We start from the raw sequence: 24,188 nt of genomic DNA, 5'->3' as shown, positions 1-24,188 counted from the left end.
TTGAAGTGTATAAATCGACTACGTCGACTGTCAAAAAGTTGTAATCGCTGTCAAATTCAATATTATTAATACTTCCTAAAAAACTCCATGAGTCTTTACAAATACTTGGAATACATTCCAAGTATTTGTTTAACAGAAAATCTATATACTTGGCTGATGGGTAAGTAATGGAAGACCTTCCATCAACCAATGCCCTCATAGGCGGATCCCCAAGATTCTTATGAATCTTGGGTATACCAAACATAACGGGCGTCCTCGGTTGACTAATATTAATATATTCATAAGTCTCGAGATCTATTCTACCCTCAATGAAAAGGTCCCTATAATAACCCTTAATCCTATGGTTATTGGTATTCATTTCATTGAGGGATGAATTATTGTATGCGGGTGTATCCAAAACCAATGACATTTTTTCATTGTATAGACTATGTTCAAAGACAACAAGACCCCCTCCTTTGTCTGGTTTCATAACCCTGACAGAGGATTCTTTAAGTTGGTTAAGGGCCTGCAACTGTTCCTTTGAGATGTTAAAAGTACTTTTTATAGCCCCCTTTGTTTTATCTAGATGTCTAATATCTAGTTCGCAGGCATTTTCAAAAATACGTAAGCCTACATGCAAAGGTGGGTTAAAAGTGCTCGGAAGCTTTAAAGCAGCTCTATCTTCATTGCTAGAATTATTGAACAAAAGTTTTAAATTAAGCTTAAAACCTAGATGCTGATGGAAGTGAGTGAAATCTCGTTACCAAAACCACATAAAATGTTCACTCAAACAGTTCCAAATAAGGGTATGAGAGCAGCAATAGAAGTACAAGGTAATAATCCACTAGGAATGTGAAGTCACCACACCGGAATCACTTGAGGTATACCAAAGAGTTTAATAACGCTTATGCCAAAAGGACATACGTTTTCGAGCTTCTTCATCAGAAAATACATTAAAATGTAATCAGTGCTGCTTATATACACCAGAGCAAATATTGAATGATTGAATAATTCATGTAATTAATTCTGATTGAAACCTTTATATCTTGAAGCTTGAAACTAAAGCTTAAAAACATTCATTTATTACATAGTATTTAAAAACCTGTTATTTCCTAAAACATTATAATAAAAACAATTTTATTCTATCCATATGTTAAAAATGAAAGCTTCATGTTAAAAAATGGTTAAAAATCATACCAAAAACTTATAAAATGTTATATTTGTGTATTATAATACTTAAAAAAGGGGGTCTTTATTGCATCTTTGTCCCCATCTAGTGACCAAATTTAGAATTATAGTTTTGCTGCTCTCAATTTGAGAACAGGTACTATTGAGAGCACATCATTTAAACCCGGCTCCCTGGTAGCATCCAAAACTATCTGCCAATATAGTTCCCTGTACTCTAATTTAGTTTCCCACATGCCACCCCTGATTTCTTTAGGTACTATTTCAAGTACAAAAAAATGAAATGTTGAATTAACACATTTTTGTGTATGTCGGAATAAGGCATTATTAATATTCCCTTTTCTGATTTCATAAATATGTTCATAAATTCTGGATTTTATTTTTCGCTCTGTTTTTCCAACATAGAACGAAGAACAGGAGTGGCATGTGGCAATGTACACAACTCCTTGTGTGTTACAATTGGCAAAAGCCTTGCTCGTAATAGTTTTGTTACGCTCAGGAATATTTAAAAATGAGCCTGTTTGAATATATTGGCACTGTGAACAAGAACCACACTTGAAAGTTCCCTTTTTGTGGTTTTGAAAGTTCACAGTGCCTGTTCCACCATATTCAAAGATGTTTTTTAAATTCGTATCCCTTCTGTATACAAATTTAATAGGTTCGTTCTTCACAATATCTAAGTCTGTAATTTCTTGGAACCTTTCCCATTCCTTATTTAAAACTCTTTTGAGAATAAAGGAATCCCCCGTGTAATCCATAATGTATGCTGAGGAATAATTGTTGTCAGTATTGGATGGAATTAATTCATTGGTTACACCTGTTGACATAGGTGTATTAACGTTAGATTCGAATGACCCTAAAATGGGTGAAAATCTGTCCTTCCTACCTTCTAACACAATTTCATACACTTCATCACATAAAAAGATGGGGTATCCCCTTTCTTTAAACATATCAATAATGAACTTGCTGTCCATCAAAAAATCCACATCATCAGAAGTCATCCTACTAGATCTTATTAATTGGCCCTTTAAAATATTTTTCTTTTGACCAAAAGGGTGACCACTGGAAAAATGGAGGTAGGAATTGGAAAATGTCGGTTTTCTGTATACCTTGGAAATGAAATGATTATCCCCTTAATAATACATCCAAATAATTACATTCATCATAACTAATGGTATATGTGAAGTCCAAAAAATTGGTACTCTTTTTTATATATTCCAAAAATTGATAGAACTTTTCAAGTGTGTCTGTCCAAAATAATAATATCGTCAAGAAAGCGCTTGTATAAGACCCAAGAATTGCTAAATTCACTGGAAATAATATATTGTATTTCCCACCAGGATAACACAATATTAGCGTATGTTGGGGAGCATTTTGCCCCATTGCTACTCCTTTTCTTGCCTGTAAAATTCACCCTGGAAAAACATATAATTATTTCTTAACACAGTTTCCATAAGAACCAGGCAAGTCCTGAATGTGTCATTGTTGAGCTCACCTTGATGCAACATACATTCTTCAAGCCATGCTAAACCCGTATCATGGGGTATACTGCCAAAAAGATCAACAATATCCAAAGTAATAAAAATAATATCTTTGGAAAACAAATTAGGTGTGATCTGTCTCAAGAAGTCCCAAGAGTCTTTAAGAACAACAGCACCCTTGTTGGATAAACACTTTAATTTTACATCCACATACTTGGCTAAGGGGGTGGTAATGGAGCCCTCCGAAGCCACAATCAATCTTAATGGGGGATCATAAGGGTCTTTGTGGACCTTAGGGATTCCAAAAACTGAAGGTACCCTTGGATTTTGATTGTGGAGATAGTTGAAAGTGTCCAAATTGATGCTGCCCTCCAAAAGTAAATCATTGAGTATGATATAAATTTTACTTTTGGAAACGTTAATTTCATTTAAGGAGGCCTTAGAGTAGTGGGAAGCATCGTTTAAACACTGTTTCATTTTGGATTCGTATAATATGGCATCCATCACAACTGCACCCCCCCCTTTGTCTGGTTGCATAATTCTAATGTTTCTGTTGTTCTTCAAAAACAGAGTTCATATGTTTTTGAGTTTAAACAATACAAACTTTTTAATTACAGTTCTTTGGACACCACTACTGAACTTTTTGAGTTATTTATAAAAGGTTTTAAGTTTATTCCACTAAGGAAGACCAATATTCCCAGAGCTATTGTTGATCTCAAAATGTTCTTAAGAAAACAAAATTTAAGTATTATGTTTGGTAATCAAACCTCTAATATTACCAACCCAAATCAGGAGACACAGCTGAAGAAAAGAAGTATTTTTAATCCCCCGTTACATCCTCAATTAAAGAATTTAGAACGTGTAATGGAGAGAGAAATTAGAAATACAGTAGGCTCCCACTATGTTTTTTCAAATCTAACTAAAAAAGAACAGGAGCTTTTATTATTTTTGAAGAACAACAGAAACATTAGAATTATGCAACCAGACAAGGGGGGGGGTGCAGTTGTGATGGATGCCATATTATACGAATCCAAAATGAAACAGTGTTTAAACGATGCTTCCCACTACTCTAAGGCCTCCTTAAATGAAATTAACGTTTCCAAAAGTAAAATTTATATCATACTCAATGATTTACTTTTGGAGGGCAGCATCAATTTGGACACTTTCAACTATCTCCACAATCAAAATCCAAGGGTACCTTCAGTTTTTGGAATCCCTAAGGTCCACAAAGACCCTTATGATCCCCCATTAAGATTGATTGTGGCTTCGGAGGGCTCCATTACCACCCCCTTAGCCAAGTATGTGGATGTAAAATTAAAGTGTTTATCCAACAAGGGTGCTGTTGTTCTTAAAGACTCTTGGGACTTCTTGAGACAGATCACACCTAATTTGTTTTCCAAAGATATTATTTTTATTACTTTGGATATTGTTGATCTTTTTGGCAGTATACCCCATGATACGGTTTAGCATGGCTTGAAGAATGTATGTTGCATCAAGGTGAGCTCAACAATGACACATTCAGGACTTGCCTGGTTCTTATGGAAACTGTGTTAAGAAATAATTATATGTTTTTCCAGGGTGAATTTTACAGGCAAGAAAAAGGAGTAGCAATGGGGCAAAATGCTCCCAACATACGCTAATATTGTGTTATCCTGGTGGGAAATACAATATATTATTTCCAGTGAATTTAGCAATTCTTGGGTCTTATACAGCTTTCTTGACGATATTATTATTTTTTGACAGACACACTTGAAAAGTTCTATCAATTTTGGAATATATAAAAAGAGTACCAATTTTGGACTTCACATATACCATTAGTTATGATGAATGTAATTATTTGGATGTATTATTAAAAAGGGGATAATCATTTCATTTCAAGGTATACAGAAAACTGACATTTTCCAATTCCTACCTCCATTTTTCCAGTGGTCACCCTTTTGGTCAAAATATTTTAAAGGGCCAATTAATAAGATCTAGTAGGATGACTTCTGATGATGTGGATTTTGATGGACAGCAAGTTCATTATTGATATGTTTAAAGAAAGGATACCCATCTTTTATGTGATGAAGTGTGTTAGAAGGTAGGAAGGACAGATTTTCACCCATTTTAGGGTCATTCAATCTAACGTTAATAATACACCTATGTCAACAGGTGTAACCAATGAATTAATTCCATCCAATACTGACAACAGTTTTAAATAGGGAATGGGAAAGGTTCCAAGAAATTACAGACTTAGATATTGTGAAGAACTAACCTATTAAATTTGTATACAGAAGGGAATTTAAAACATCTTTGAATATGGAACAGGCACTGTGAACTTTCAAAACCACAAAAGGAACTTTCAAGTGTGGTTCTTGTTCACAGTGCCAATATATTCAAACAGGCTCATTTTTAAATATTCCTGAGCGTCCTGAGTCAACAAAACTATTACGAGCAAGGCTTTTGCCAATTGTAACACACAAGGAGTTGTGTACATTGCCACATGCCACTCCTGTTCTTCGCTCTATGTTTAAAATCCAGAATTTATGAACATATTTATGAAATCAGAAAAGGGAATATTAATAATGCCTTATTCCGACATACACAAAAATGTGTTAATTCAACATTTCATTTTTTTGTACTTGAAATAGTACCTAAAGAAATCAGGGGTGGCATGTGGGAAACTAAATTAGAGTACAGGGAACTATATTGGCAGATAGTTTTGGATGCTACCAGGGAGCCGGGTTTAAATGATGTGCTCTCAATAGTACCTGTTCTCAAATTGAGAGCAGCAAAACTATAATTCTAAATTTGGTCACTAGATGGGGACAAAGATGCAATAAAGACCCCTTTAAGTATTATAATACACAAATATAACATTTTATAAGTTTTGGTATGATTTTTTTTAACATATGGATAGAATAAAATTGTTTTTATTATAATGTTTTAGGAAATAACAGGTTTTTAAATACTATGTAATAAATGAATGTTTTTAAGCTTTAGTTTCAAGCTTCAAGATATAAAGGTTTCAATCAGAATTAATTACATGAATTATTCAATCATTCAATATTTGCTCTGGTGTATATAAGCAGCACTGATTACATTTTAATGTATTTTCTGAAGAAGTATGTCGCGGCTTTGGTATACCTCAAGTGATTCCGGTGTGGTGACTTCACATTCCTAGTGGATTATTACCTTGTACTTCTATTGCTGCTCTCATACCCTTATTTGGAACTGTTTGAGTGAACATTTTATGTGGTTTAAATTAAGCTTCCTAACAAAGCACTTAAGATCAATAAGTACCTTAACAACATCAAAATATTTTGATGGTACAAAATTGTAGCCTAATGAAAGCAACTCAACTAACTCTGGCTCTAGAGTAAGTGTTGAAAAATTATAGATGATGAAATCCCCTTTCCTATTCTTAACAATAACTGGGTAATTAGAAGTCTCTAAGGGTAGCATTTCAACATCTAATTCTTCCATTTCTTGTTCTTTTTCCTCCCCTGGTCTTGATTGGGTACTTTCCCTAAAAAATGCTGGTTGTCATTTTTCGGATTAGTAACATTTGTGGGTTGAGTCTCATGCCCCCCTGCTTTGTTCTTATTCCTGTTGCTTCTTCTAACTACATTCCAGTTGCTTATAGGGTTTGTGGAATCCCCCTCGTTCAAATGCTCAATGTCCGTCCCTGGACCCTCATCATGTCCAGAAGCCAGACCCTCTTCATGAGTGACAAAGTTTGCTAATTTAGGGTAAGCTGTATTAGACGAATAAACATGCCTATCCCTAAACAGTTTCTTTGTCTTTTGATTTTTCAACTTTCCCATATAAGTGTCTATGCTTGCAAAAATACGTTCATAATCAAACTTGAACTTTTCAAAGTAAACATACATTCTAATTTCCTCATCTATTTGATTAATTTCTGTACTCAAGGTATCAATATGTACAGAATAATATTTAACAATCAACTCTAGAAGATCAAGTCCTTGTTTTTGAAACAGACCCTTTAAATCAGTAAGGAAAGCATTATCCAAAATTAAACCTGAGGGTGTAAAATTGTTCCTCAAGCCCTTAGGTACCATATTTTCGGAAATGCACTGTTTGAAGTAAGCCACTTCCAGTTGTAGCTTACGTATCTTTAAGGTTTTACTGTCCAGGATTTTAAGTTTCTCAGAGATATCAAAATTGTCTTCCTTAGAACACGTTGTTAACTGCACCGAAAATATCTAATTAACTTTAAGGAAGTGATGTACTACGTATAACAGCTGATTTTGATAAGGCTGCCTGTAGTATAAATTCTGGTTGGCGCCTTTTTTCTGTGTTTTTAGCCTCTGATGAAGCTACATTGGTACAGTAGCGAAAACGCTGATTATTTGTTGTTTTAATAAAATTGCGTTAAGGCATTGAGACTTCACGGGCTGCTGAGCACTTTTTTTTGTTTTTCCAAAGTTTGTTCATACGAGTTTATCAATTTGTTATGGCCTCTGAGTGCTTGGCTAGTCCACCTAGTCCTAACTTATTCGGGACTAGTCCTCCCGATAACACAGACATTTCTTCCTTACTTGTGAGCATATCGCAAAGACTGGATGCGTTGAATTCTAGGCTCACTAACATCGAAAAGGGCAGTGGACTGGCTGCCCCTGTCCTTCCGGATAACTTTGGAGGAGTCCGTTCTGCTCTTACGGACAGCCGTGGAGTAGCCGCTGCTTGTGAGAGGGGTGCTGGGATTAACTCTGTGCCTATGGCAGCGGCTCAGTTATTACGGTCATCTACAACTACCGGAAGCATAACGACGCAAACACAGAACTGTTCCCATAGTAGTCCTGAGCAGGATTCTATACCACCGGGGCAGAAGCAAAGGACACAGCAGGTTTCTACAAACGGTTCCACTGTGACTCCAGGAGAGGATTCGTGTTTTACCAACCGACCGATACAAGGAAAAGCACTTATTGGCGTTTCATCAGCTGCGGACTGGATAAATAACACAGGTGACTTTTTTTCTTTTTTGCAACCTTTACATGATGGACCGCTGGTGCAGTTAACAACGTGTTCTAAGGAAGACAATTTTGATATCTCTGAGAAACTTAAAATCCTGGACAGTAAAACCTTAAAGATACGTAAGCTACAACTGGAAGTGGCTTACTTCAAACAGTGCATTTCCGAAAATATGGTACCTAAGGGCTTGAGGAACAATTTTACACCCTCAGGTTTAATTTTGGATAATGCTTTCCTTACTGATTTAAAGGGTCTGTTTCAAAAACAAGGACTTGATCTTCTAGAGTTGATTGTTAAATATTATTCTGTACATATTGATACCTTGAGTACAGAAATTAATCAAATAGATGAGGAAATTAGAATGTATGTTTACTTTGAAAAGTTCAAGTTTGATTATGAACGTATTTTTGCAAGCATAGACACTTATATGGGAAAGTTGAAAAATCAAAAGACAAAGAAACTGTTTAGGGATAGGCATGTTTATTCGTCTAATACAGCTTACCCTAAATTAGCAAACTTTGTCACTCATGAAGAGGGTCTGGCTTCTGGACATGATGAGGGTCCAGGGACGGACATTGAGCATTTGAACGAGGGGGATTCCACAAACCCTATAAGCAACTGGAATGTAGTTAGAAGAAGCAACAGGAATAAGAACAAGGCAGGGGGGCATGAGACTCAACCCACAAATGTTACTAATCCGAAAAATGACAACCAGCATTTTTTAGGGAAAGTACCCAATCAAGACCAGGGGAGGAAAAAGAACAAGAAATGGAAGAATTAGATGTTGAAATGCTACCCTTAGAGGCTTCTAATTACCCAGTTATTGTTAAGAATAGGAAAGGGGATTTCATCATCTATAATTTTTCAACACTTACTCTAGAACCAGAGTTAGTTGAGTTGCTTTCATTAGGTTACAATTTTGTACCATCAAAATATTTTGATGTTGTTAAGGTACTTATTGATCTTAAGTGCTTTGTTAGGAAGCTTAATTTAAAACTTTTGTTCAATAATTCTAGCAATGAAGATAGAGCTGCTTTAAAGCTTCTGAGCACTTTTAACCCACCTTTGCATGTAGGCTTACGTATTTTTGAAAATGCCTGCGAACTAGATATTAGACATCTAGATAAAACAAAGGGGGCTATAAAAAGTACTTTTAACATCTCAAAGGAACAGTTGCAGGCCCTTAACCAACTTAAAGAATCCTCTGTCAGGGTTATGAAACCAGACAAAGGAGGGGGTCTTGTTGTCTTTGAACATAGTCTATACAATGAAAAAATGTCATTGGTTTTGGATACACCCACATACAATAATTCATCCCTCAATGAAATGAATACCAATAACCATAGGATTAAGGGTTATTATAGGGACCTTTTCATTGAGGGTAGAATAGATCTCGAGACTTATGAATATATCAATATTAGTCAACCGAGGACGCCCGTTATGTTTGGTATACCCAAGATTCATAAGAATCTTGGGGATCCGCCTATGAGGGCATTGGTTGATGGAAGGTCTTCCATTACTTACCCATCAGCCAAGTATATAGATTTTCTGTTAAACAAATACTTGGAATGTATTCCAAGTATTTGTAAAGACTCATGGAGTTTTTTAGGAAGTATTAATAATATTGAATTTGACAGCGATTACAACTTTTTGACAGTCGACGTAGTCGATTTATACACTTCAATACCACATTTGGAGGCTATTGAGTGGTTGGAGTTGTTACTGTCTGAATTAAAAGCTCCAAGAGAAGAGATAAATAACATTACAGAACTCTTAGATATAGTGCTGTCCTCTAATTTTTTTGTTTTTGGAAAAGATTATTATATCCAGAAACAGGGCGTTGCAATGGGTTCTCCGTGTGGTGCCATTGTAGCCAACTTGTTTATGGCACACTGGGAGAGAAAATTTGTCCTGAACCATCCATCATGGAAAGACAGAATATGTCATTACACTAGATTCCTTGATGACATTTTTATTCTGTTCAAGGGCAATGAAGAAGAGGCACGGTCGTTGATCGATTATTTTAACAACACAACAACATTCCTTAGTTTTACTTCTAAATTTGACACCTGTGAGATAGACTACTTGGATGTGAAACTTAAAAAGGATACAAGGAATCTTAGATTTATTTCATCTATTCATCGTAAGGACACTTACATCAATTCATTCTTACACTACACAAGTGCCCACCCATTTAAACTAAAAAAAGCAATTATTAAAGGACAACTAGTTAGGGCTGTTAGGATGTGTAGTGAACTCAAAGACTTTGAGAAAGAATGTATTCTCCTTACTGAGTTTTTCTTGGATAGGGGTTATCCATCCTCAGTTATAGAAGAAATAACGTTAGAAGTTACTAACAAAAGAAGGAATGGGATCATCTGCCCCTTAATATTCGATCGCAGAATTGTAAACCCAAGTGAACAAGGTACTCTAATGGAGGTGACAGGTACAGGATTTAGTCCTGCCACTATGATTGAGGAACCTAGAAGTGACTTTACTTTGTCCTTTTCTACTGTCTTTAATTTGAACTCAAAAGAAATATCAGAGATCATCGTTAAGAATTGGTATTTCATCACCAATAATTCTTTGTTGGTCGAGAAACTTGGCAATAAACCAAGGATTACATTTAGGAGAGGTAATAATATTAAAGAATTATTACAAACAAATGTATCTAACCAAGCTCTCCAAAGAACAAAAGGGTGTTTCACTTGTGGGACTTGCAACTGGTGCCACGTTCTGCGAACTGGTAATTCGTTTAGCATAGGCCATAAAAATTATAGGATAAACTGTAGAATAAATTGTGACACTAAATCTGTTATATATGTAGCTCTCTGTGTATGTTGTCCGGCATTTTATGTCGGAAAAACTGATAGAAAATTCAGAGAGCGCATATATCAACATATATATATATGCCATTAGGAATAAAAAAAGTGAGAACGCACTTGCTAAACATGTGGAATCGAATATTGGGCATAATTTTGTGTTTATGGGTATTGACTGTAAACAGAAGTCTATCAGGGGAGGACCTATTTCTTTACTATTAGAAATTTTAGAATTACATTGGCAGCTCAAGTTAGATGCCTTTAATATGCCAGGCTTAAACGAGAGCTGCAATATAGCCCCTGTGCTGAAATATAGGTCCTATTTACGCTGATTAATTATAACATGAATTAAATTTTAATAGGAATTAAATCAGATTTTTTACGTCCAGTACAGAGATAAAACATTTTTGCCAAATAAGCAGTACACTATTTCTTGCATCTAAAGTTGTTATTGGCATTATATGTTTGGTTGTTTTATTTTAATATTTTAAAAATTTTTACCTTAGTAAAAAATTTTATACACACACATACATGTGCGCGTGTGTGTGCGTGTGTATATATGTATGTATGTACACACACATATATATATATATATATATATATATATGTATGTATATTTTTTATTGTCATATATTGATTTTATTTTAATGTACTCATTTTAAATGTATTTGTTATTATTGGAAGGGTAGGAAACATTACTTAAGATGGTTGTTGAAAGTGTTCTTTAAGAAACATTGTTTTGAAAATATCTAATTAACTTTAAGGAAGTGATGTACTACGTATAACAGCTGAATTTGATAAGGCTGCCTGTAGTATAAATTCTGGTTGGCGCCTTTTTTCTGTGTTTTTAGCCTCTGATGAAGCTACATTGGTACAGTATATGATAGTGTGACCACCATGGAGACAATATATGTAAGATAGTGTGACCACCATGGAGACAGTATATGTATGATAGTATGACCACCATGGAGACAGTATATGTATGATAGTGTGGCCATGTACAGAGTATATGTATGATAGTGTGACAACCATGGAGACAGCATATATAAGATAGTGTGACAATGAAGTCAGTATATGTAAGATATTGTAACCACCATGAAGACAATATATGTAAGATAGTGTGACCACCATGGAGAGTGCATATGTATGATAGTGTGACCATGTAGACAGTATATGCAAGATAGTGTGACCATGGAGTCAGTATATGTAATATAGTGTAACCACCATGGAGACAGGAAATGTAAGATTGTGTGACCACCATGGAGACAGTAAGTGTATGATAGTGTGACCAAGATGGAGACAATATATGTAAGATAGTGTGACCACCATGGAGACAGTATATGTAAGATAGTGTGACCACCATGGAGTCAGTATATGTAAGATAGTGTGACCACCATGGAGACAGTATATGTATGATAGTGTGACCACCATGGAGACAGTATATGTATGATAGTGTGACCATGTAGACATTATATCCATGATAGTGTGACAACCATGGATACAGTACATGTAAGATAGTGTGACCTCCATGGAGACAACATATGTAAGATGTTGTGACCATGGAGACAGTACATGTAAGATAGTGTAACCCCCATAGAGACCCTATATGTACGACAGTGTGACCATGGAGATAGTATATGTAAGATAATGTGACCACCATGGTGATGGTATATGTAAGATAGTGTGAGCACTATGTAGACAGTATATGCATGATAGTGTGACCATGGAGACAGTATTTGAAGGATAGTGTGACAACCATAGAAAAAGTACATGTAAGATAGTGTGACTACCATGGAGACAGTATATGTACGATAGTGTTGGTATGTAGACAGTATGTGCATGATAGTGTGACCACCATGGAGACAGTATATGTATGATAGTGTGACCATGTAGATGGTACATGTATGATAGTGTGACCGCCAGGGAGCAAGTACATGTAAGATTGTTTGACCATGCAGTCAGTGTATGTAAGATAATGTTACTATCATGGAGACAGTATATGTAAAATAGTGTGACTACCATGGAGACATTATATGTAAGATAGTGTGATCACAGTGGGGACAGTATATATACGATAGTGTAACAATGTAGACAGTATATGTAAAAGAGTGTGACCACCATGGAGACAGTATATGTAAGATACTGTGACCACCATGGAGACAGTCTATGTAAGACAGTGTAATCAACATGGAGACAGTATATGTAAGATAGTGTGACCACCATGGAGGAAGTATATGTAAGATAGTGTGACCACCATGGTGACAGTACATGTAAGATAGTTTGGCCATGGAGTCAGTGTATGTAAGATAATGTTACCATCATGGAGACAGTATATATAAAAAAGCATTAGCTCCATGCAGACGTGTGATCACCGTGGACACAGTATATGCATGATAGTGTGACCATGTAGACAGTATATGTATGATATTGTGACCACCATGGAGACAGTATTTGTAAGCTAGTGTGACCACCATGGAGATAGTATATGTATGATACTGTGACCATGTAGACAGTATACGTATGATAGTGTGACCACCATGGAGACAGTATATGTAAGATAGTGTGACCACCATGGAGACATTATATGTAAGATAGTGTGACCACCATGGAGACATTACATGTCAGATAGTGTGACCACCATTGAGGAAGTATATATAAGATAGTGTGACCATGTAGACAGTATATGTAAGCTAGTGTGACCACCATGGAGACAGTATATGTAAGATACTGTGACCACCATGGAGACAGTATATTTAAGAGAGTGTGATCACCATGGAGACAGTATATGTAAGATAGTGTGACCACCATGGAGACAGTATATGTAAGATAGTGTGACCACCATGGAGACAGTACATGTAAGACAGTTTGACCATGGAGTTAGTGTATGTAACATAATGTTACCATCAGGTAGACAGTATATGTAAAATAGCATTACCATCATGCAGTCATTATATGTAAGATAGTGTGATCACCATAGAGTCAGTATATGTATGGTAGTGTGACCATGTAGACAGTATATGTATGATATTGTGACCACCATAGAGACAGTATATGCAAGATAGTGTGACCACCATGGAGATAGTATATGTATGATACTGTGACTATGTAGGCAGTATATGTAAAATAGCCTGACCACCATGGAGACATTAAATGTAAGATAGTGTGACCATGGAATCAGTATATGTAAGATAGTGTGAGCACCATGGAGACAGTATATGTAAGATAGTGTGACCAGCATGAAGACAATACCTGTAAGATAGTGAGACCATGAAGTCAGTATATGTAAGATAGTGTGACCACCATTGAGACAGTACATGTAAGATAGTGTGACTATGGAGTCAGTATATGTAAGATAGTATGACCACCATGGAGACAGTATACATAAGATAGTGTGACCATGGAGTCAGTATATGTAAGATAGTGTGACCACCATGGAGACTTTATATGTATAATAGTGTGACCACCATGGAGACAGTATATGTAAGACCACAATGGAGACAGTATATGTATGATAGTGTGACAATGTACACAGTATATCAAAGAGAGTGTGACCACCATGGAGACAGTACATGTAAGATAGTTTGACCATGTAGACAGTATATGTATGATAGTGTGACCACCATGGAAACTGTACATGTAAGACCGTGTGACCATGGAGTCAGTATATGTAAGATAGTGTAACCATGTAGACAGTATATGTAAGATAATCTGACCACCATGGACACAGTGTTTGTTGGATAGTGTGACCATGTAAACAGTATATGTATGATATTGTGACTACCATGGAGACAGTACATGTAAGATAGAGTGACCATGGAATCAGCATATGTAAGATAGTGTGACCATGTAGGCAGAGTATGTAAGATAATGTGACCACCATGGAGACAATGTATGTAGGATAGTGTGACCATGGAGGCAGTATATGTAAGATAGTGTGACCACCATGGAGACAGTGTATGTAAGATAGTGTGATCACCATTCAGTATATGTATGATAGTGTGACCATGGAGACAGTATATGTAAGATAGTGTGACCACTATGGAGACAGTATATGTAAGATAGTGTGACCACCATGGAGACAGTATATGTATGATAGTGTGATGATGTTAACAATATATCTATGATTGTGTGACCACCATGGATACAGTACATGTAAGATAGTGTGACCATGGAGTCAGTATATGTAAGATAGTGTGACCACCATGGAGACAGTATATGTAAGATAGTGTGACCACCATGGAGACAGTATATGTAAGTTAGTGTGCCCACTATGGAGACAGTATATCTATGATAGTGTAACCACCATGGAGACACTATATGTAAGATAGTGTGACCACCATGGAGTCAGTATATGTAAGATAGTGTGACCACCATGGAGACAGTATATGTAAGATAGTGTGACCACCATGGATACCGTACATGTAAGATAGTGTGACCATGGAGTCAGTATACGTAAGATAGTGTGACCACCATGGAGACAGTATATGTAAGATAGTGTGACCACCATGGAGACAGTATATGTAAGATAGTGTGCCCACTATGGAGACAGTATATCTATGATAGTGAGACCACCATGGAGACACTATATGTAAGATAGTGTGACCACCATGGAGTCAGTATATGTATGATAGTGTGACCATGTAGACAGTATATGCAAGATAGTGTGACCACCATGGAGACAGTATATGTAAGATAGTGTGACCACCATGGAGACAGTATATGTATGATAGTGTGACCACCATGGAGTCAGTATATGTATGATAGTGTGACCATGTAGACAGTATATGTAAGATAGTGTGACCACTATGGAGACAGTATATGTAAGATAGTGTGACCACCATGGAGACAGTATATGTATGATAGTGTGATGATGTTAACAATATATCTATGATTGTGTGACCACCATGGATACAGTACATGTAAGATAGTGTGACCATGGAGTCAGTATATGTAAGATAGTGTGACCACCATGGAGACAGTATATGTAAGATAGTGTGACCACCATGGAGACAGTATATGTAAGTTAGTGTGCCCACTATGGAGACAGTATATCTATGATAGTGTAACCACCATGGAGACACTATATGTAAGATAGTGTGACCACCATGGAGTCAGTATATGTAAGATAGTGTGACCACCATGGAGACAGTATATGTAAGATAGTGTGACCACCATGGATACCGTACATGTAAGATAGTGTGACCATGAAGTCAGTATAAGTAAGATAGTGTGACCACCATGGAGACAGTATATGTAAGATAGTGTGACCACCATGGAGACAGTATATGTAAGATAGTGTGCCCACTATGGAGACAGTATATCTATGATAGTGAGACCACCATGGAGACACTATATGTAAGATAGTGTGACCACCATGGAGTCAGTATATGTATGATAGTGTGACCATGTAGACAGTATATGCAAGATAGTGTGACCACCATGGAGACAGTATATGTAAGACCACAATGGAGACAGTATATGTATGATAGTGTGACCATGTACACAGTATATCAAAGAGAGTGTGACCACCATGGAGACAGTACATGTAAGATAGTTTGACCATGTAGACAGTATATGTATGATAGTGTGACCACCATGCAAACTGCACATGTAAGACAGTGTGACCATGGAGTCAGTATATGTAAGATAGTGTAACCATGTAGACAGTATATGTAAGATAATCTGACCACCATGGACACAGTGTTTGTAGGATAGTGTGACCATGTAAACAGTATATGTAAGATAGTGTGACCACTATAGACACAGTATATGTAAGATAGTGTGTCCATGGAGACAGTACATGTAAGATAGAGTGACCATGGAATCAGCATATGTAAGATAGTGTGACCATGTAGGCAGAGAATGTAAGATAATGTAACCACCATGGAGACAGTATATGAATGATAGTGTGACCATGTAGACAGTATATGTAAGATAGTGTGACCTCCATAGACACAGTATATGTAAGATAGTGTGTCCATGGAGACAGTATATGTAAGATAGTGTGACCACCATGGAGACATTATATGTAAGATAGTGTGACCACCATGGAGACAGTATATGTAAGATAGTGTGACCACCATGGAGACAGTATATGTAAGATAGTGTACCCACTATGGAGACAGTATATGTGTGATAGTGTGACTACTATGTAGACACTATATGTAAGATAGTGTGACCACCATGGAGTCAGTATATGTATGATAGTGTGACTATGGAGACAGTATATGTAAGATAGTGTGACCTCCATGGACACAGTATATGTAAAATATTGTGACCATGGAGACATTATATGTAAGATAGGGTGACCACTATGTAGACAGTACATATAAGATAGTGTGAGCATGGAGACAGTACATATAAGATAGTGTGACCACCATGGACACATTATATGTAAGATATTGTGACCATGGAGACATTATATGTAAGATAGGGTGACCAATCTAGACACAGTATATGTAAGATAGTGTGACCATGGAGACAGTATATGTAAGATAGTGTGAGCATGGAGACAGTATATGTAAGATAGTCACACCACCATGGAGACAGTACATGTAAGATAGTGTGACCACCATGGAGACAGTACATGTAAGACAGTTTGACCATGGAGTTAGTGTATGTAACATAATGTTACCATCAGGGAGACAGTATATGTAAAATAGCATTACCACCATGCAGTCATTATATGTAAGATAGTGTGATCACCATAGAGTCAGTATATGTATGGTAGTGTGACCATGTAGACAGTATATGTATGATATTGTGACCACCATAGAGACAGTATATGTAAGATAGTGTGACCACCATGGAGATAGAATATGTATGATACTGTGACTATGTAGGCAGTATATGTAAAATAGCCTGACCACCATGGAGACATTAAATGTAAGATAGTGTGACCATGGAGTCAGTATATGTAAGATAGTGTGACTACCATTGAGACAGTACATGTAAGATAGTGTGACCATGGAATCAGTATATGTAAGATAGTGTGAGCACCATGGAGACAGTATATGTAAGATAGTGTGACCAGCATGAAGACAGTACATGTAAGATAGTGAGACCATGAAGTCAGTATATGTAAGATAGTGTGACCACCATTGAGAAAGTACATGTAAGATACTGTGACTATGGAGTCAGTATATGTAAGATAGTATGACCACCATGGAGACAGTATACATAAGATAGTGTGACCATGGAGTCAGTATATGTATAATAGTGTGACCACCATGGAGACAGTATATGTAAGACCACAATGGAGACAGTATATGTATGATAGTGTGACCATGTACACAGTATATCAAAGAGAGTGTGACCACTATGGAGACAGTACATGTAAGATAGTTTGACCATGTAGACAGTATATGTATGATAGTGTGACCACCATGGAAACTGTACATGTAAGACAGTGTGACCATGGAGTCAGTATATGTAAGATAGTGTAACCATGTAGACAGTATATGTAAGATAATCTGACGACCATGGACACAGTGTTTGTAGGATAGTGTGACCATGTAAACAGTATATGTTTGATAGTGTGACCACCATGGAGACAGTACATGTAAGATAGAGTGACCATGGAATCAGCATATGTAAGATAGTGTGACCATGTAGGCAGAGTATGTAAGATAATGTGACCACCATGGAGACAATGTATGTAAGATAGTGTGACCATGGAGACAGTATATGTAAGATAGTGTGACCACCATGGAAACAGTGTATGTAAGATAGTGTGATCACCATTCAGTATATGTATGATAGTGTGACCATGGAGACAGTATATGTAAGATAGTGTGACCACTATGGAGACAGTATATGTAAGATAGTGTGACCACCATGGAGACAGTATATGTATGATAGTGTGATGAAGTTAACAATATATCTATGATTGTGTGACCACCATGGATATAGTACATGTAAGATAGTGTGACCATGGAGTCAGTATATGTAAGATAGTGTGACCTCCATGGAGACAGTATATGTAAGATAGTGTGACCACCATGGAGACAGTATATGTATGATAGTATGACCACCATGGAGGCAGTGTATGTATGATAGTGTGACCATGTACACAGTATATGTATGATAGTGTGACAACCATGGAGAGAGTATATATAAGATAGTGTGACCATGAAGTCAGTATATGTAAGATAGTGTAACCACCATGAAGACAATATATGTACGATAGTGTGACCACCATGGAGAGTGTATATGTATGATAGTGTGACCATGTAGACAGTATATGTAAGATAGTGTGACCATGGAGTCAGTATATGTAATATAGTGTAACCACCATGGAGACAGTATATGTAAGATTGTGTGACCACCATGGAGACAGTAAGTGTATGATAGTGTGACCAAGATGGAGACAATATATGTAAGATAGTGTGACCACCATGGAGACAGTATATGTAAGATAGTGTGACCACCATGGAGTCAGTATATGTAAGATAGTGTGACCACCATGGAGACAGTATATGTATGATAGTGCGACCACTATGGAGACAGTATATGTATGATAGTGTGACCATGTAGACACTATATGTATGATAGTGTGACAACCATGGAGACAGTACATGTAAGATCATGTGACCTCCATGGAGACAACATATGTAAGATATTGTGACCATGGAGATAGTACATGTAAGATAGTGTAACCACCATAGAGACCCTATATGTATGATAGTGTGACCATGGAGATAGTATATGTAAGATAATGTGACCACCATGGTGATGGTATATGTAAAATAGTGTGAGCACTATGGAGACAGTATATGTATGATAGTGTGACCATGGAGACAGTATTTGAAGGATAGTGTGACAACCATAGAAAAAGTACATGTAAGATAGTGTGACTACCATGGAGACAGTATATGTACGATAGTGTTGGTATGTAGACAGTATGTGCATGATAGTGTGACCACCATGGAGACAGTATATGTATGATAGTGTGACCACCATGGAGACAGTATATGTATGATAGTATGACCATGTAGATGGTACATGTATGATAGTGTGACCGCCATGGAGCAAGTACATGTAAGATTGTTTGACCATGAAGTCAGTGGATGTAAGATAATGTTACTATCACGGAGACAGTATATGTAAAATAGCGTGACTACCATGGAGACAGTATATGTAAGATACTGTGACCACCATGGAGACAGTCTATGTAAGACAGTGTGATCAACATGGAGACAGTATATGTAAGATAGTGTGACCACCATGGTGACAGTACATGTAAGATAGTTTGGCCATGGAGTCAGTGTATGTAAGATAATGTTACCATCATGGAGACAGTATATATAAAAAAGCATTACCTCCATGCAGACGTGTGATCACCGTGGACACAGTATATGCATGATAGTGTGACCATGTAGACAGTATATGTATGATATTGTGACCACCATGGAGACAGTATAGTTAAGATAGTGTGACCACCATGGAGATAGTATATGTATGATACTGTGACCATGTAGACAGTATATGTATGATAGTGTGACCACCATGGAGACAGTATATGTAAGATAGTGTGACCACCATGGAGACATTATATGTAAGATAGTGTGACCACCATGGAGACATTACATGTAAGATAGTGTGACCAGCATTGAGGCAGTATATATAAGATAGTGTGACCATGTAGACAGTATATGTAAGCTAATGTGACCACCATGGAGACAGTATATGTAAGATACTGTGACCACCATGGAGACGGTATATGTAAGACAGTGTGACCACCATGGAGACAATATATGTAAGATAGTGTGACCACCATGGAGACAGTATATGTAAGATAGTGTGACCACCATGGAGACAGTACATGTAAGACAGTTTGACCATGGAGTTAGTGTATGTAACATAATGTTACCATCAGGGAGACAGTATATGTAAAATAGCGTTACCACCATGCAGTCATTATATGTAAGATAGTGTGATCACCATAGAGTCAGTATATGTATGGTAGTGTGACCATGTAGACAGTATATGTATGATATTGTGACTACCATAGAGACAGTATATGTAAGATAGTGTGACCAGCATGGAGATAGTATATATATGATACTGTGACTATGTAGGCAGTATATGTAAAATAGCCTGACCACCATGGAGACATTAAATGTAAGATAGTGTGACCATGGAATCAGTATATGTAAGATAGTGTGAGCACCATGGAGACTGTATATGTAAGATAGTGTGACCAGCATGAAGACAGTACATGTAAGATAGTGAGACCATTAAGTCAGTATATGTAAGATAGTGTGACCACCATGGAGACTTTATATGTATAATAGTGTGACCACCATGGAGACAGTATATGTAAGACCACAATGGAGACAGTATATGTATGATAGTGTGACCATGTACACAGTATATCAAAGAGAGTGTGACCACCATGGAGACAGTACATGTAAGATAGTTTGACCATGTAGACAGTATATGTATGATAGTGTGACCACCATGGAAGCTGTACAGGTAAGACAGTGTGACCATGGAGTCAGTATATGTAAGATAGTGTAACCATGTAGACAGTATATGTAAAGATAATCTGACCACCATGGACACAGTGTTTGTAGGATAGTGTGACCATGTAAACAGTATATGTATGATAGTGTGACCACCATGGAGACAGTGTATGTAAGATAGTGTGATCACCATTCAGTATATATATGATAGTGTGACCATGGAGACAGTATATGTAAGATAGTGTGACCACTATGGAGACAGTATATGTAAGATAGTGTGAATACCATGGAGACAGTATATGTATGATAGTGTGATGATGTTAACAATATATATATGATTGTGTGACCACCATGGATACAGTACATGTAAGATAGTGTGACCATGGAGTCAGTATATGTAAGATAGTGTGACCACCATGGAGACAGTATATGTAAGATAGTGTGACCACCATGGAGACAGTATATGTAAGTTAGTGTGCCCACTATGGAGACAGTATATCTATGATAGTGTGACCACCATGGAGACACTATATGTAAGATAGTGTGACCACCATGGAGTCAGTATATGTAAGATAGTGTGACCACCATGGAGACAGTATATGTAAGATAGTGTGACCACCATGGATACAGTACATGCAAGATAGTGTGACCATGGAGTCAGTATACGTAAGATAGTGTAACCACCATGGAGACAGTATATGTAAGATAGTGTGACCACCATGGAGACAGTTTATGTAAGATAGTGTGCCCACTATGGAGACAGTATATCTATGATAGTGAGACCACCATGGAGACACTATATGTAAGATAGTGTGACCACCATGGAGTCAGTATATGTATGATAGTGTGACCATGTAGACAGTATATGTAAGATAGTGTGACCACCATGGAGACAGTATATGTAAGATAGTGTGCCCACTATGGAGACAGTATATGAATGATAGTGTGACCATGTAGACAGTATATGTAAGATAGTGTGACCACTATAGACACAGTATATGTAAGATAGTGTGTCCATGGAGACAGTATATGTAAGATAGTGTGACCACCATGGAGACATTATATGTAAGATAGTGTGACCACCATGGAGACAGTATATGTAAGATAGTGTGACCACCATGGAGACAATATATGTAAGATAGTGTACCCACTATGGAGACAGTATATGTGTGATAGTGTGACTACTATGTAGACACTATATGTAAGATAGTGTGACCACCATGGAGTCAGTATATGTATGATAGTGTGACTATGGAGACAGTATATGTAAGATAGTGTGACCTCCATGGACACAGTATATGTAAAATATTGTGACCATGGAGACATTATATGTAAGATAGGGTGACCACTATGGAGACAGTACATATAAGATAGTGTGAGCATGGAGACAGTATATATAAGATAGTGTGACCACCATGGACACAGTATATGTAAGATATTGTGAACATGGAGACATTATATGTAAGATAGGGTGACCACTATAGACACAGTATATTTAAGATAGTGTGACCATGGAGACAGTATATGTAAGATAGTGTGAGCATGGAGACAGTATATGTAAGATAGTCACACCACCATGGAGACAGTACATGTAAGATAGTGTGACCACCATGGAGACAGTATATGTAAGATAGTCACACCACCATGGAGACAGTACATGTAAGACAGTGTGATCACCATGGCGACAGTATATGTAAGATAGTGTGAGCATGGAGACATTATATGCAAGATAGTGTGACCACTATGGAGACAGTACATGTAAGATAGTGGGAGCATGGAGACAGTATATATAAGATAGTGTGACCACCATGGAGACAGTATATGTAAGATAGTGTGAGCATGGAGACATTATATGTAAGATAGGGTGACCACTATGGAGACAGTATATGCATGATAATGTGACCATGTAGACAGTATATGTAAGATAGTGTGACCACTATAGACATAGTATATGTAAGATAGTGTGTCCATGGAGACAGTATATGTAAGATAGTGTTACCACCATGGAGACAGTATATGTAAGATAGTGTGACCACCATGGAGACAGTATATGTGAGATAGTGTGACCACCATGGAGACAGTATATGTAAGATAATGTACCCACTATGGAGACAGTATATGTGTGATAGTGTGACCACCATGGAGTCAGTATATGTTTGATAGTGTGACTATGGAGACAGTACATGTAAGATAGTGTGACCACCATGGACACAGTATATGTAAGATATTGTGACCATGGAGACATTATATGTAAGATAGGGTGACCACTATGGAGACAGTACATATAAGATAGTGTGAGCATGGAGACAGTATATATAAGATAGTGTGACCACCATGGACACAGTATATGTAAGATATTGTGACCATGGAGACATTATAAGTAAGATAGGGTGACCACTATAGACACAGTATATGTAAGATAGTGTGACCATGGAGACAGTATATGTAAGATAGTGTGAGCATGGAGACAGTATATGTAAGATAGTCACACCACCATGGAGACAGTACATGTAAGACAGTGTGACCACCATGGAGACAGTATATGTAAGATAGTGTGAGCATGGCGACATTATATGCAAGATAGTGTGACCACTATGGAGTCAGTACATGTAAGATAGTGGGAGCATGGAGACAGTATATATAAGATAGTGTGACCACCATGGAGACAGTATATGTAAGATAGTGTGAGCATGGAGACATTATATGTAAGATAGGGTGACCACTATGGAGACAGTATATGCATGATAATGTGACCATGTAGACAGTATATGTAAGATAGTGTGACCACTATAGACACAGTATATGTAAGATAGTGTGTCCATGGAGACAGTATATGTAAGATAGTGTTACCACCATGGAGACAGTATATGTAAGATAGTGTGACCACCATGGAGACAGTATATGTGAGATAGTGTGACCACCATGGAGACAGTATATGTAAGATAGTGTACCCACTATGGAGACAGTATATATGTGATAGTGTGACTACTATGTAGACACTATATGTAAGATAGTGTGACCACCATGGAGTCAGTATATGTATGATAGTGTGACTATGGAGACAGTATATGTAAGATAGTGTGACCACCATTGACACAGTATATGTAAGATATTGTGACCATGGAGACATTATATGTAAGTTAGTGTGACCACTATAGACACAGTATATGTAAGATAGTGTGACCATGGAGTCAGTATATGTAAGATAGTGTGAGCATGGAGACAGTATATGTAAGATAGTCACACCACCATGGAGATAGTACATGTAAGATAGTGTGACC

This window comes from Protopterus annectens, chromosome 11.part0 (genome assembly GCF_019279795.1).
Source record: "Protopterus annectens isolate FY-2018-M chromosome 11.part0, PAN1.0, whole genome shotgun sequence".
Lineage (NCBI taxonomy): Eukaryota > Metazoa > Chordata > Ceratodontiformes > Protopteridae > Protopterus > Protopterus annectens.
This window is presented reverse-complemented; position numbering follows the sequence as displayed.